This window comes from Marmota monax, unplaced genomic scaffold, assembly GCF_021218885.2.
Source record: "Marmota monax isolate L192 unplaced genomic scaffold, Marmota_monax_Labrador192_F-V1.1 WCK01_AAM20220418_F8-fsc00455, whole genome shotgun sequence".
NCBI lineage: Eukaryota > Metazoa > Chordata > Mammalia > Rodentia > Sciuridae > Marmota > Marmota monax.
Genome location: NW_026694780.1, coordinates 188,972 through 204,023, shown reverse-complemented (window position 1 = coordinate 204,023; position 15,052 = coordinate 188,972). Strand labels below are relative to the sequence as shown.

Genomic DNA, 15,052 nt, shown 5'->3' with positions numbered 1-15,052 from the left:
CTTCCTTTCAAAGAGCAGAGGATGAAAAGAGGATAATAAGTCAGATAAATAGCATTTCCAAGACATACGTGACCGGGAAGCTTCAAAACTCTCAAGGTCCTCATAAACAAGGAAAGCCTGAGAAACATAAACAAGAGAGCCTGGAATACATTGAGAACAAAATATAATAAGGGATTCTGGATGGGATCTTGTAATACAAAAGGACACCAGCTACACCTCAAGAAATCTGAATAAATTAAGAACTTAATTGAAACAGAAGAGAGGAAAATATTTTCCTTTATTAAGGTCACAAAACTTTTAATCTTGAATTAAGTGGAGTTTGAACTCCACTTAATAAGATAAGCCAGTGCTTATTCTATTTTACAAAGCTACCTACAAGAAAATACCTCCAGCTTCTTGCTAGTCTCCCCAAAGTGCTTGTGATGATTTCCTCAGGGTTTATTGAAGGTACAGGAAGAAAATTCTTATTTTATTCTCGAGATTTATGTAGGTTACTCTCAAGAGAATTTCGACTGATGCTTCCATATTTTGACTCCAATACATACTTTTTGACAAATAAAAATAAAGTTCCATTATGTTTTAATCTAGATTTTCCTGTGAACACCAGTATGTTTCAGAAGGGCAAGGCACCTACCAGTTGGTAAGAAACATATTGATATAGGGTGATAAAAATGAATTTATAATTTATTTGGTCTTATTTCCTTTTGATAATCATTTAGTATAGCTAGAAAGTTATTGATGTAGTTTGAAGCAATCAATTTTTAAAGATTTTATGATTCAAGGGGTCTGATAATTATAATGTTAGCTTCTTGGAAGCTCAGAGCCAAATTTCCATCTTTGTTATCCTGTGTATGTGTCGGTGGATACAGTAGGTTAGTGGGGCTATTTTCATTGCCGTTTTAAAAACATGCTTATCTATCTATCCCCATGCAGAATTCTTCTTCTCTTATCTAGTTCATAATACCTTTGCCAAATTTGACTTTATGTAGCTAAAATATTATTGGAAGTTTTTAATTAAGAAGTAATAAGTATAGGCACTGGGCACTGTGGTGCACACCTGTAATCTCAGCTCCTCAGGAAGCTGAGGCAGGAGGATTGTGAGTTCAAAGCCAGCCTCAGCAAAAGCAAGGTGCTAAGCAACTCAGTGGGATCCTGTCTCTAAATAAAATCCATACTAAGGCTGGGGATGTGGCTCAGTGGTCGAGTGCCCCTGAGTTCAATTCCTAATCTCGTCCCCCTCCAAACAAACAAACAAGCAAAAAAAAAAAAAAAAAAAAAAAACCACACCAAAGTAATAAGTATAAGCATTAGAGAAATTAGGCTTTATGATTTACTTGTAGCAATCCTCTCAAAGTTGACTTATTTATTATATGTTAACTAATAACTTGTAATAAATGACAGCACACCATAAATTCTCTTCATTCTTAGTTAAGAACAACATGTTTCTTTGTGATATCAAGTATTTGAAGTTCTTCTGCACATTGCAAATATCACCATAATATGAGTTTGTTAGATAATTTTTCCCTCACCCTTTTAAAAAATTGTATATATATATATATATATATATATATATATATATATATATATATATCTGTGACATACATAACTAATTTCCCTCAGTATCCATTCTTATTTATCTCTAACTGTGTAAGTTTAGAACTTGTTTCTATAACTTCTAGAACATTCTTATCTAGTTTTAACTGGACATTTGGTTTTCTAGTATAGACTAGACTATCAGCCCCTTTTGTGACGTACACCAGCCATACAACTAAACTCCAGGCTGTCAGATGTGAGAAGAGGGGATGAATGTATCTTTCATGTCAAATATCTTAGTAAGAAAATTGTGTTGCTCACTTTTCTCTTTCCTCTCTTTCTTGGGACTAGAATGTAAACATCACAGTAAGGAATCTCTGATTAGACAGGAAAGGATGTCACTTAAAGGAGATTTAAGAGCCACAAAGCAGAATGAACTGAGTTCTAGAAGCAGAGTTACCTGATATGACTTACCAATTGTAGACTATTATGTGTGAGAGAAATATGCTTCCATCTTGTTTGATCTATTGTATTTTGGGACTCTAACAGCTTAATGTACCTATAAGATAGCACCTAAAGCCTTTAGTTCATTTTTGTATGTTGTAGCATATAAAGATTAAATGTATTTCTTATTGCCATAATAGCTAACATAATAGAACAGTACCCACACTGCGTATTTGACTATACCTTATGGATTTTTCTAGTTTGGGAACATGAACTATTAGGGCCCTCTAGAGGCAGAGGTAGTCAGTGACTCAGTCAGAATCCAAGGTATTGACCTCATTTGTCAAGTGTCTGTAGGAACATTTCAGCAGAAGGAAGAACTTTATCATGAATGGCAAATAGTTGCTGATTTTACAGTCCAAAAATAATACTAAGACATCAAGAGACAGGCTAGAAACCAGAAATAGTGGATTGTTACTAGTGTAATTTACATAGAACCATAGTTCAACAAAGTAAGAAATCAACATGGTTAGGAGGAGTGTAAGGGTCCCATAAGTTTCAAAGTTGGCTTAAAACAAGTCAAATGAGGTTGTGCTTATATGTAGTTTGAAGTGGTTCAGCTACAGAGAATTCAGAAAAATGGAGGTTATCTGAATTTGACACAATAATTCTGAGGAAGAGAGAATGACAGAAAATATTTGCCCTGAGAGTGGCCTAAAGATGTTCTAGCAGTCAGTCAGCCATAAGGGGAGGTCATAGTAAGTAGGTTCAAATTGCACATATATGAATTTAACTTTATGTTGGATTTTGAAACTGAATAAATTAATAAAGATTCTCATTTTCAGTATTATTTAAGGATAAATAAATATTATCAGATCCTCGCTCTAGTCTCAGATTAATTAGACAGCTTGTAAATAGGTTTCTGGAAAAAGAGGAGGTGATGTAAAAAAGGAGAAAGTGATAGTGAATTGGATGAGCCAGTTATATTTAAACCATTATATCATGAAAAAGATGTAGAAATTGAGGGCCCAGATCCAGATTGGAGTTTTAATGCAATAAGTGGAATAGAGATTGATGGAAATAGACACTTTTGCCCACTCTTAGGCAGTTAATGTTGGAGAAGAACAGAATAGCAGTAGCAGTGACATGATGGCTTCTAAGGCAATGGCATAAATGTTGAGTCAAGAGGAAGAATATATATACCATTGTAGCCATTCAGTGATTTCTGAGGGTGATCAAAAAGAGGGGTGCTTTCAGGTGGACAGGAGGAAGATTTAAGTTTTGGGTCTGCAATGTGTCCACAAAAGTTCATGTGCTAAAAGCATGATCCCCAATGTAACACGATTCAGAGGTAGGGCTTTTAGGCAATGATTAGGGTTGTGATCTCATTAGTGGATTAATCCATTTGCTGGATTAATCCATTGATAGCTGAATGGACTACTGGGTGGTAACTGTAGGCAGGCAGGTGAGAAAAATTTACTAGAAAAAGTAAATTGTTGTGGGTATAGTCTTGGGGACTATATCTAGCCCTGGCCCCTTTGTCCACCCACCCTTCTTTCTGTCTCTCTGTTTTCCAGCTGCTGTGAACTGATAAGCTTTCTTCTGCCATTTCCTTCTGCCATGGTTCTACCTTGCAGTCAGCAAACCATGGATAAAATTCTCTGAAACCATGAGCCAAAATAATTTTTTTCTCCTCTAAGTTGTTCTTGTCAGGTAGTTTAGTCAAAGCAATTAAATACTGATTAACACAAAGACATAATTAAGGAGTCCAAAGAACCTCTTCCATAGATTCTTAGCCTTAATAGGGAGGAAGGTTCAGGTGCTTGGAGTTCTGATAATGCCACCAACAAGGTCTGAGGGAAAGACCTCTTTGGGCAGCAATACTGATGACCACATTTCTCATTTTTATTCCCTGATTGATATGAAAACATTATTACTTTTGAAACTTAAGATAGGTTTTCCCTTAATGCTCACAGACATAACACAGAAAGTTCTAAAATTTATGACTTGAGACTATTTTTTCCCATAGGTAACTTATAAATGTCCCTAAAGAGATACTTGACAATAGAGCAATATTCCACTAAAGACCACATGCATTTTAGAGTTGGCAAAAAGATTTTTGACATGATGTTATAAAATAATGATTAATGAGACTTTCTTTAACTTTCTTCTAATGAGGAAGGAGAAAAAAATATAATGCAACCTACATTATCCTATGTGAAAATTATTTATTACAGTGGGGAAAAACTGGGTGCTAGTGACAGTGTTTCTCCATGGAAACTAAGAATAGACTAAAAAGAAAGTGTTCATTTAAATTTGTTCGCAGACTTCCCTTCTAGTGTTTTGACCCAACTGCTGAAACATTTGATGTACAATGGTATATAGATGAAATAAACAATATTAGTACACCGTGATTTATTTTTTTCTTTGAAATCTTGGGAAAATAAAGGTGTGCTGCAGATTGTTGTATTTAGCTGAAAACAAAATGTTGAAGTACAGTCATTTACTTCTAATTTCCTGATCCAACTAAAAAGAGAGATATGACAGATGAAGGCAAAATTAGGGATGGTTACGGGAAAAGTTAATGGCTGTCTTCCCAGTATTTGAAGGTGCCTAAAGATCTGTATATGTCAAAAAGGTCCTCTTAATGTTTATAGATGGGAACCCTAATTTTCTTCCTTGGACCAAAACACCACCCAGACTGAAGCAGACGTGTAACTGCTCCTCTGGAAGGCAGGGTGGAGAGGTGACATGCACGCTGGAAAGAGGTGACAGCGACCATCCCCAGGTCTTTTCTACCATAACTCACTGTGATTCTGGTTAAGGTGCCTCACCTTGCTGGCTTACAGTTTTCAACTGCAATATGGGGATGACATCTGCTTTGAGCTATTTCTTTGGATGAACTTTGAATAAAGAAGTCAATTTGGCTTGTATCTAGGGGATAAAGAAAATAATGGAAGATCAGATTGCAGAAAGAAGAGATCTGATGAGAGGGAGTTGGGTTGCTAAGTAAAAGAATTTAAACTGTAGTTGCTAATTTAAAAGAATGTGCATGTCATATCATTAAAAGAAATGATAACATATGAACATTTTTAATTTCATATTTACATAAATATTGAGATAATAAATAAAGAGTTGGACTACTTTTTTATTAAAGTAAATAAAATCCAAAACTTTTGAATTTAAGTCCACCACATTACAGTGTATGCAACTTTTCCAATTATTTAATAATTAAATTCCTTTTCTTTTTTCTGCTTTTTTCTCAAGGAGAAGCAACAACAAAAATCACAGCTCTCAATCAAACACTTCATTGAAGAAAAATAACATTTTTTTCACTGCAATTCTTCAGCCTTGGGAATATCAAGTTCTGAAGGTTCAGGATAGACATTAAAGTCTTTGGATGCACTTCCTGCTTTATTCCTTTAGAGAAAAAAAGAACAATTACTAGATGATCATTGTTTGGGATCCTTGCTTTAATATTATTCAAATCATGCTCATAAAAAAAGAGAGAGGTTTTCTTCTGCTGTTTTTTAAATATCTCAAATAAAAAGGCATCTTTTCACTTTTTTGAGTTTCAAAGTCACACATAAGTTTAAAATAATTAGTAGCAATAGCAACAACAGAAAAATAAAGGCAAATCTCTATCACTTATGTTTCAGAAGCTGCCAACAACATGACCAGCTAGTCTTGTTCTTACAGGGATCTACATGAGAAATTTGAGTTCAGTCAACACACAGTATGAAAGAAAGATGATTTTTACGATGATGTCAGGATGCATGTGACTAATGCTAGTGCATAATTGCAATTTAATTCAAGGAAATTAACCTCTGACATGCTGACATGATATGTTGTGATAAAAATCAGTGGTAAACAGGAAAAGATGTTAATATAATGTTATATTCAAAGAGTAGACCAAGGAGAATATCAAACTTTTGGAATTTTTATTCTTTTTTTGTTTGTTTTGTTTTGTTTCACTTAGAACTGATTTAATTTATGGATAAAAGCCATATTCTCAAAGTATTTTAAGGATGCCAGGACTCTGCAAAAGCTGGAAAAAAGAGTTGAGGAACAGTTTATGCTTTCTAAACAAGAGCTTTGTTTATTTAGCCAGTGAATATCTATAATAATACATTTTTACTTCATGGTAGCAATCAGGCTCACAAACACCCAGAAATAGGAATTAAGGATTTTAAACATAGTTATAAAGGTCATAAAAAGTCTGATTAGACTGAGGTACATTTACTCAAAATTTTAAGATTCATTAAGTGGTAGCAAACAAAATAATTCCTCAGACAAATGCACATTCCTCAGTATACATATCATTGATTGAAAGAGGGGAAAAGAATATGCATTAACTGGTAAAACCCACCAAGCTGCATATCAATAATTCTGTTACACCAAATAGTTTGAAGACAAGGGAAATGTTCTAATATAATTTCAGATTATGTTTCATTTGGCTAAAATAGAGCTTAAGGTTGCTTTGCCATATTAAAAGTTTACTATAATATTTTTCACATAAACATTTAGACTTGAACTCTATGACTAAATATGGCATGATTAGTTTGTTTTTAATCTGTTGAAATAGCTAAAAATTAATCATTTAAAAACTACAACACAGAAAAATTTGAAGCAGTGTGACTCTTACCTCATTGAACCACTTCTAATGGTTAACTGTTAGTATTTAACAAATTCAAAGAGTTATTGAATCCTTGCCTTCACTCAGTCTTCTGTGGCTTAGCTAGGGTGCATAATTATAAAAGACAACAGATACTGGTAAAGCTTCAGGACAGAAAGTGCTTGGTGAAATTACAGTTCTCAAGTGTGTTCAGTGTGAGTATAAGGGCAGATGTGCTGATGAATACCATTACATGAAGAGTCAATTTTGTATTAAAGTGTTCAAAGATGTCACCTTAAGCATAAAAAAGCTTTAATAATGTCTTTTTTGACTTATTAAGCATTTACAGAGTCTATGTCATTAGTGTTGTAATTTCAATAGGACATCTCCCTATTGTTTGTTTCTATTTATCTCCCTATGCATGGCTTCCTCCTCTCCTTGACACTTTTCATAATGTGCAAAGGTTGAGGTGGTGTGCTTCAAAGTAGCAATTATTTTAAGCACTTGCTTAGATTTTTCTAGGGGTACCTCTTGAGTGTCCCTTGAATTGGTTACTGGGTCATTGTCATTGTGTTTTAAGCAAATGTGCCGTATACTGGGAACATCTTTCACAAAGATCCCTTTAACTTCAAATTTGCCCTTCCATTTTATCCTGAGACCAGACACCATATGCATTATAGTCCACAATAGATTTCATTTCAGCCACCCCACAAAAACATCCACTGCCATTCACACTAAAGAGTAAATAGAATGGGCCTTTCCCATTCAGGGAACAGTAGGCTGTATCCAGATGCTTATTACCATGCTCAGTACTACACCAGATAGAGTACTTAATGGAACGATGTATGTCATCCTCAGAGTAGCTTTTAATTATAAGCACACGTCCATTCTTCAGGTTCCAATCAAAGTCTTTGGGATTATAGTTGTTTATGGCCTTCAGCTTTTCCAGTCCTGGATGCACTTCTATGCTAGAAGGTGAAGCACTGACAGGTACAAACCAAAGTTTCACTGCCCACTCTATTGTTCTGGCTGAAGCCCGCTCCCCTGTTCTGAAGAGCTACCCAGCAATTCTGCAGCTGTGGTGGCTGAGGCAGCACTTGGTGTGGCTGAGCCTATGGCTGAGGTCCTTGTTGCTGTTGTAGTTGTGGTGGTTGAAGCTGCTGCGGAGGAAGTTGGCTTTGCACCAATGGTGGCCATTGAACTAATGGCTGAGGCTGCTGGATTATAGTTTGAGGAGGCAAAACTGGATGGTTGGTGTAGCCTTCACCACTGACCCCTTTTCATCCCAAGTTCCAATATTCATGCTATATTTTATAGGAGGTGGTGGTACAGTAGAACCCCCAATGTCCACATTGCCCTTGGGTTTAAGTTTCAGTTGAGGTTTGGCAGGCTTCCTAACAATGGCAGCCCAGGAGGTTGGTTTAGGTGTCACACTGCTCACAGGGGGTCCACTATTGGTTGCAATGCTAGTCATACCACTGCTGCTCAAGGCTGTACCTACAGATTTAGTCACTGCAGCTGTCAGGTCACCATCAATTATCAGTCTAGTCATGCATTGCTCAATACTGCTAATGCCGGGCACCTTACTCAAAGTATCATTGCCAGATCCAGCCTGTGCATCAGTAATAGCTCTCCCTAGAGAACTAGGTGGATAGCCATAACTGCCACTATAAACAGAACTTTGTGTTGATTGTCCCTGAGATCCACTTGTCCCCCAGGTAGAGAAATCAGCATTACCAGGAAAAAAGTTAAATCCACGTTGATCAAGAAATGGAGGGGTATTGGAATTTTTATTCTTAACAAAAACTTATTTGCGGGGTTTAAAAATATTTTTGTGTAGACGTAAATTTTCCGTTCAACTGGATAAATACCTAGGAGCATTGCTGAATATATGGTAAGAATGTGTTTAGTATTGTTAAGAAATGACTGAATAGTCTTACAAAGTAGATGTTGCATTTTACTTTCCTAACAACAATGAATGAGAGTTCATATTACTCTCCATCTTTGTTAGGAATTGGTATTGTCAGGTTTGTTTTTTTCTTTGGATATTCTTTTTTTAAAAAATTATTTCTTTAGTTGTTGATGGACACAATACCTTTATTTATTTTTATTTGGTGCTGAGGATCGATCCCAGTGCCTCACATACACAAGTCTTGCACTCTACCACTGAACCATAACCCCAGCCCCTATTTTGTATATTCTAATAGTGTTTGTTATTTTAATTTACAATTTCATAATAGCATGATATTGAGCATCTTTTAATATAAAAACTTGCTTTCTCTATGCTTTCATTGGTGAAAAGATCTTTTGTCCATGTTTGAATAAATTTATTTTCTTATTGTTGAGTTTAAGAGTTCTTTGTACACATTGACTACAAGTTCTTCATCAGAGGTGTATTTTGTAAAACTCTCTCCCAGTGAATTTTCTTTTCATTTTCCTAACAGTCTATTTTAAAGAACAGCATTTGAAAATTTTAATAAAATACAATGTCTCACTTTTGTTTTATTTTAAATATCATGATTTTTAATCTTGTGCAAAAATCACATCAAGCCCAAGACCACCTTTATATTTTATGTTATAATGTTTTTATCATTTTGTGTCTTACATTTAGGTCTATGATCCATTTTGAGTTAATTCTTAAACATCTATCCAGAAGTGTGATTTCTGGGTCATATGATGGTTCTACCTGTAAGCTTTTTAAGGACCTCTATATTGTTTTACATAACGACTATGTTAATTTACACTCCTGCCAACAATGTACAGGGGTTCCCTTTTCTGCCCACCCTTGTCAACACTTGCTACCTTTTGCTTTTTTGACAACAGCTCTCCTAAGTGGTGTGTAAAATCATACTGTGGTTTTATTTCCATTTCCCTGATGATTAGCGATATTGAACCCTTTTTAATGTGCTTACCCTATTGGTTAGTTGTATGTTTTCTTTGGAGAAAGATCTTTTCAGGTTTTATAACCATTTTTAATAGATTATTTGTTTGTTTTTTTTTGCTATTGAGTTTTAGGAGCTCCTTACACATTTCGGATACTAACCTATTCTCAGATACATGGTTCCACAATATGTTTTCCCATTCCAATAGCTGTCTTTCCATTTTATTGAATTTTTTTTTCTGTTTTAGTTTGATGTAATGTCACTCATTTATTTTTGCTTTTGTTTCCTGTGCTTTAAAAAATTTTTTTATCAAGTCTAAGGACTCATATCCAGGTCCAAATCATGAAGATCATGAAGGTTTTCCCTCTTGTTTTCTTCTAAAAATGATTTTTGGCTTTGCATTAAGTCTTTAATGTGCTTTTAGTTTATTTTTATGAATATGAGTTTCCAATTTTATTGTTGTGAGTGGCTGTACAATCTGACAATAACTTTCATTGAAAAGACTCATTTCCCTACTGTGTATTCTTGAAGTCCTTCTTAAAGATCAGTTAACTTCATATACAACTGATGGGAGGCCAGTCTGTTTTTGTGCCAGTGCAGTACTGTTTTACTTACTGAAGCTTTGTAATATATTTTGAAATCAAAAAGTGCAGTGCCTCCAGCTATATTCTTTTTGCTCAAAGTTACCTTGGCTATTGGGGGTCTATTGTAGTTATATGGTGTGAGGTCTGTGTCTAGTTTTTATTTTATTTTATTTTTTGAGAATATACATGTCCAACTTTTCAGCAATATTTGTTGAAAAAATATTTTTCTTAATTGAATTCCCTTTGTCCTTTGGCCATAACTCAGTTGACTATATTTATTTGGGGTTATATCTGAGCTCTCCATTCTGTAGTATTGATCTACATGGTTAATATTTTGCCAACAGCTGTGCTATATTGATTACTGTAGATTTGTAATAAGTCTTGATCAAATAGTGAGTCCTTCAACTTTGTTCTTCTTTTCCTATATTGTGTTAGATGTATCTATACACTTTTAAAATCCAGAATTGAGACTAAGTTAATACCTATACTTGCCTATATGTACTTTGCTATATTGCAATCAGATGATATAAGGGCTTTAAATTGCTACAGGAAGTTAAATACATATTATTCTACCTCCAAATCATGTTAGTTTCCATCTTTAACAATGGTAAATGGAAAAAAAATAGTAAATGGAAGAAAGGTTAAAAAATGTGGCATATATGCACAATAAAATACTATTCAGCCACCAAAAGATGCAAGTCTTTTGTCTACTACAACTCTAATAGAGCTGGACATTATATTGAGTGTAATAAGCCAGACACCTAAGGAGAACTATTATATGTTCTAATTAATATGTGGAACCTGAAAGAGTTGATCTCATAGAAGTAGAGAATATAATGTTGGTTTCCAGGGACTGCTGTGGTTGGGGGCAGGGGAGTTTGGGAAATGTTGTTCAATGTTACAAAATTTCAGTTAGATAGGAGGAATGAGTTCAAGAGGTCTGTCATTAACTATTGCTAACAATACTTCACATTCTTTTTTTTATGATACTGGGAATTTAACCTACCTATATTTAACCTACCTTTTTTACTTTTATTTTGAGACAGGGCCTCACTAAGCTGCCAAGGCTGACCTTTAACTTGCCTGCCTCAGCCTCCTGAGTTGCTGGTACTGCAGGTATGCACCACTGTACCCAGCCAATATCTTATATTCTTGAAAAATGCCAAAAGTGGATATGAAGTTTTCCCACTAAAAAGAGTTACAATTATGTGAGGTAACGCTTATATCAAATAACTAGATTCAGCCATTCTATAATGTATATATTTGTCAAAACATCATACAATACATGATAAATTCATATAATGTTATTTTTCAATTTAAAAATAAATTAGTTGAAAAACAGTAAACATTCTTCAGCAAACTAAAATTTATATACTACTAGGTGCTTTAGAAAATGTTGCATAAATGAAAAAATTCTTACAGAATAGAAGTCATTAAAGTAATTTGTGGTCTATTATCACATAGTTTAATATTTAATTAAGTGTGTTTCCATTTCAATATTTAATTAAATCCTTATCATTTGGCATTTGAATGTATTCAATACTGTGTACCAATCACAATTTGTTATAGCAATGATAAACATTTCTAGATATATTAAATTTGAAAGATAACAAACAAAAACATTAAGTTTTTAGAGAGGAAAATGCTACTCATTCATAAAGGATCAAGAGAAACTGATTCAGACTTCTCAACAGAAATATTGCATGCAAGACATCAGGGTAATATTTATAGAATACTGAAGGAAAAAAATGAATCTAGAATACTTCATGCAGAGATACAATAGCAAGTAGAAGTTGAGCGCTTACACAGGCTCTTCTACATGCTAACTTTTCACCTCACCACAAAACAAACTTGAGTTTTTGTTGTGGTGGTGATGGTGGTGATGGTGGCATGTTTACTGGTATAAGTATGTCCTTCTGTGTGCTAATGCTTTGGTCTTATCTGAGAAAAAGTCATTCTTCCTGGATGACAGCAGCATGCAATCGCAAGTCCTCTCTGACCACTGTACTACTCACTCATCTCAAGTCTTATACTAATTCTCTGTCATTTAAAAGAGTAGTTCTAAACTCCGACCAGTTTTAAATTCAGATTCTTTTTTTAAAATTTTTTATATCTTTATTTGTTTTTTTTAAATATTTATTTTTTAGTTGTATTTGAACACAACATCTCTATTTTATTTATTTAGTTGGTGCTGAGGATCGAACCCAGGGCCTCTCATGTGCGAGGCGAGCACTCTAACGTTGAGCCACAACCCCAGTCCCTCAGATTCATTTTTTTTTTTAAAAGCACACCCCAAAAGAAACAGTTTTTTGGCAGCACAATTTGAAATTGGAATTCTATGAAAATTGTGCTGTGTTATTCTGAGACTTATCCTCAGAGATTCTTTTAAATTAAATCCAAGGTAGATTGTTGGACTGGATTCTATATAAAAATATTTAGAGAAGTCTAATATAGATCATTTACTGATACTTGAGAATCATTGGTTTGGAAACACTTATAAACTATGAAGCAGGTTGTATTTTCATTGCGTTCTAGGAAGATTCTAATTGAAATTAATTATTATTTATCCAGAATAATGTGGCACAAGGCACTGATCAGGAGTTCTCTAACTTATATGCACACCTTAGGATGAAGGGTAAATTGTGCTGCTTCTGTGGAAGCAGTTGATATTTTCTACAAAAATAAGAAAATCCTTTCATGGAATTACAACTCCCGATGCTAATTGTATAATACTATTTCATTTATCAGTGGCATATATATGATACATGTCAGTAGAATAAAGATTATGAGATATTTACCTTAATAAAATCTTTCCAAAGTCAAAATGTTTCTCTTCAGAAATATGTATGTAATATATTAGATGTGATATATTATGTATTATTTATATTATATATGAATATATGCATGCATAAAAATATATTTGATTAAAAAATCTAATAAGCCTGTAGACAATACTCTCAATATGTTCACTGAAAAATAACTGGAAAACAATGTTTATGAGCTGCTCATGGATGAGAAAAATTATACAAAAATCTCCAAAGAATTACAAAGGTTGGAGACAAAGACCACTCTCTTAGCACTGATGCCTGCCTACCTACTTGACAAGTGAACAGTGACTTTATCAAAGTATTGGTACTTTTAATCAGCTTAAAGATTGGAGAGATTTAGCAATGAAGTTTCCTGGAACTCATCTCAGACCTAGTAATCAGAATGCCTAAGTAGTGGAGCACCAACTTAATTTCTTTTAAAAAGCTGCCAGGCAATTTTAAGATTTCCCTGCCCCTGACTTTCCTGCTAGGGATTGAAACCAGACACCCACAAATGAAAAAACAAGTGCAGGACCCCTTATTTTATTCTTTTATAGCCTTACTCTCTCATGAAAGACACTTGTGATTGGATTTATAGCCCACCCAGATAATCCAAAAAATTCTTCCCCTCTCAAGATCCTTAACCTTATTAATCATATCTGCAAAAGACCCTTTTCTTTATATGGCAATATTAATACATTCCAAAAAATCTTTAGTACTGCTGTTTTATTCTTTTAGTGCCACTATTTCAGCTTAGCACAGAAATATTTGTCAAAAAACAAAGTAAGCTGATCATATTATGTAGGTCTGTATCTGGACTCCATCTGTTTCCCCCTGATCACTGTGTCGAAAGGCAATACTCACAATTTCTTTTAAGCTATAGCATTAAAGTAATATTGAAATCAGGTAATTTTCAGTATTCCAAATTTGTTCTCTTTTCAAAATAGTTTGGCTCTTCTAGGACTTTTGCATTTGCATGCACATTTTGGAATAAACTTGTCAGTTACTATGAAACAGCCTGCTGGATGTTGATTTTGATTTTATTAAATTTATCTAAGAAAATATGCCATTTAATTCAACTTAGTCTTCTGAACAATATACTAAATATATTTTCAACTTACTGATTTTTGGGGGGCTACCAAGGATTGAACTCAGGGTCACTTGACCACTGAGACACATCCCCAGCCCTATTTTGGATTTTATTAGAGACAGGGTCTCATTGAGTTGCTTAGTACCTTGCTTTTGCTGAGGTTGGCACTGAACCCATGATCCTCCTGCCTCAGGTTTTGGAGTTGCTGGAATTACAGGCATGTGCCACTGCGCCTGACAATTTATTGATTCTTTAAATTCCCTTTAGCAATATTTTATAGTTTTCAGTATAAAATATATTATTTTATACTGAAAACATGATAAAATATACTATTTCATGTTTTTGATGTTACAGTAAATCATATGGCATTGTTATTGATTTGGTTTCTGCAGCATCTTTTATTCTAAGTCTCATTTTAGTGTAAAACTGAAGTATAACAGTTCTGAGATTACTGAATGCCTCTAGTCCAAAGTTAAAGTACATATGACCTGTTCAACCTCAAATCCCTTCCAAATACTGTAAAGTTTGATGCTGCACTTTCGTGAAGCTTAGAATTCATTCTGACTCACTCCTAGTCAATTATTATATGTGAGACTGTGTCTGAGAAAGGATGTATTACAAGCCTGGTCTTGAACATTATCCCTTATTGAAGAGTGTGTGAGAGATTAGCAGGGAAACTAGTGGCTCAGATGATAATTTATTTTCTTGAGTTACATTCCATGCCTCACAGACTTTATACATATATTTCTAGTACATTATTTAGATATTGAAAGTACATTATTGATTATATCATTCAACCTTATTGATTTCATTGAGCAAAACTATGTTTTTATATAATTGTCATGGTTACATGTGAGTCTGAGAGTTATTGAATTAGAATTTCTGACGTTGAGGCTTAAGAAACCTACATATTCATAATCACCCTAAAGTTTGAAAGCGCTACATACTTGACTACTTTTGCTCTCATTATTCTCTATTTAAATCAGCTATGCCAATCTTTATTGTCCAAGTAGAATATCATCTTTTTGAATAATATACATATCCTCTATTGTGTGTGCTTCATGCTAATCTAAATGGCTAGCAGAGAGCAGTAACCA

At 34.2% G+C, this 15,052-nt stretch overlaps 1 pseudogene; it reads right to left on the bottom strand.

The window, feature by feature from the left end:
- Positions 1-6,982: 6,982 nt before the first annotated feature.
- Positions 6,983-15,052, bottom strand: part of LOC124079907 (YTH domain-containing family protein 3-like) — a 31,774-nt pseudogene continuing 23,704 nt past the window's right edge.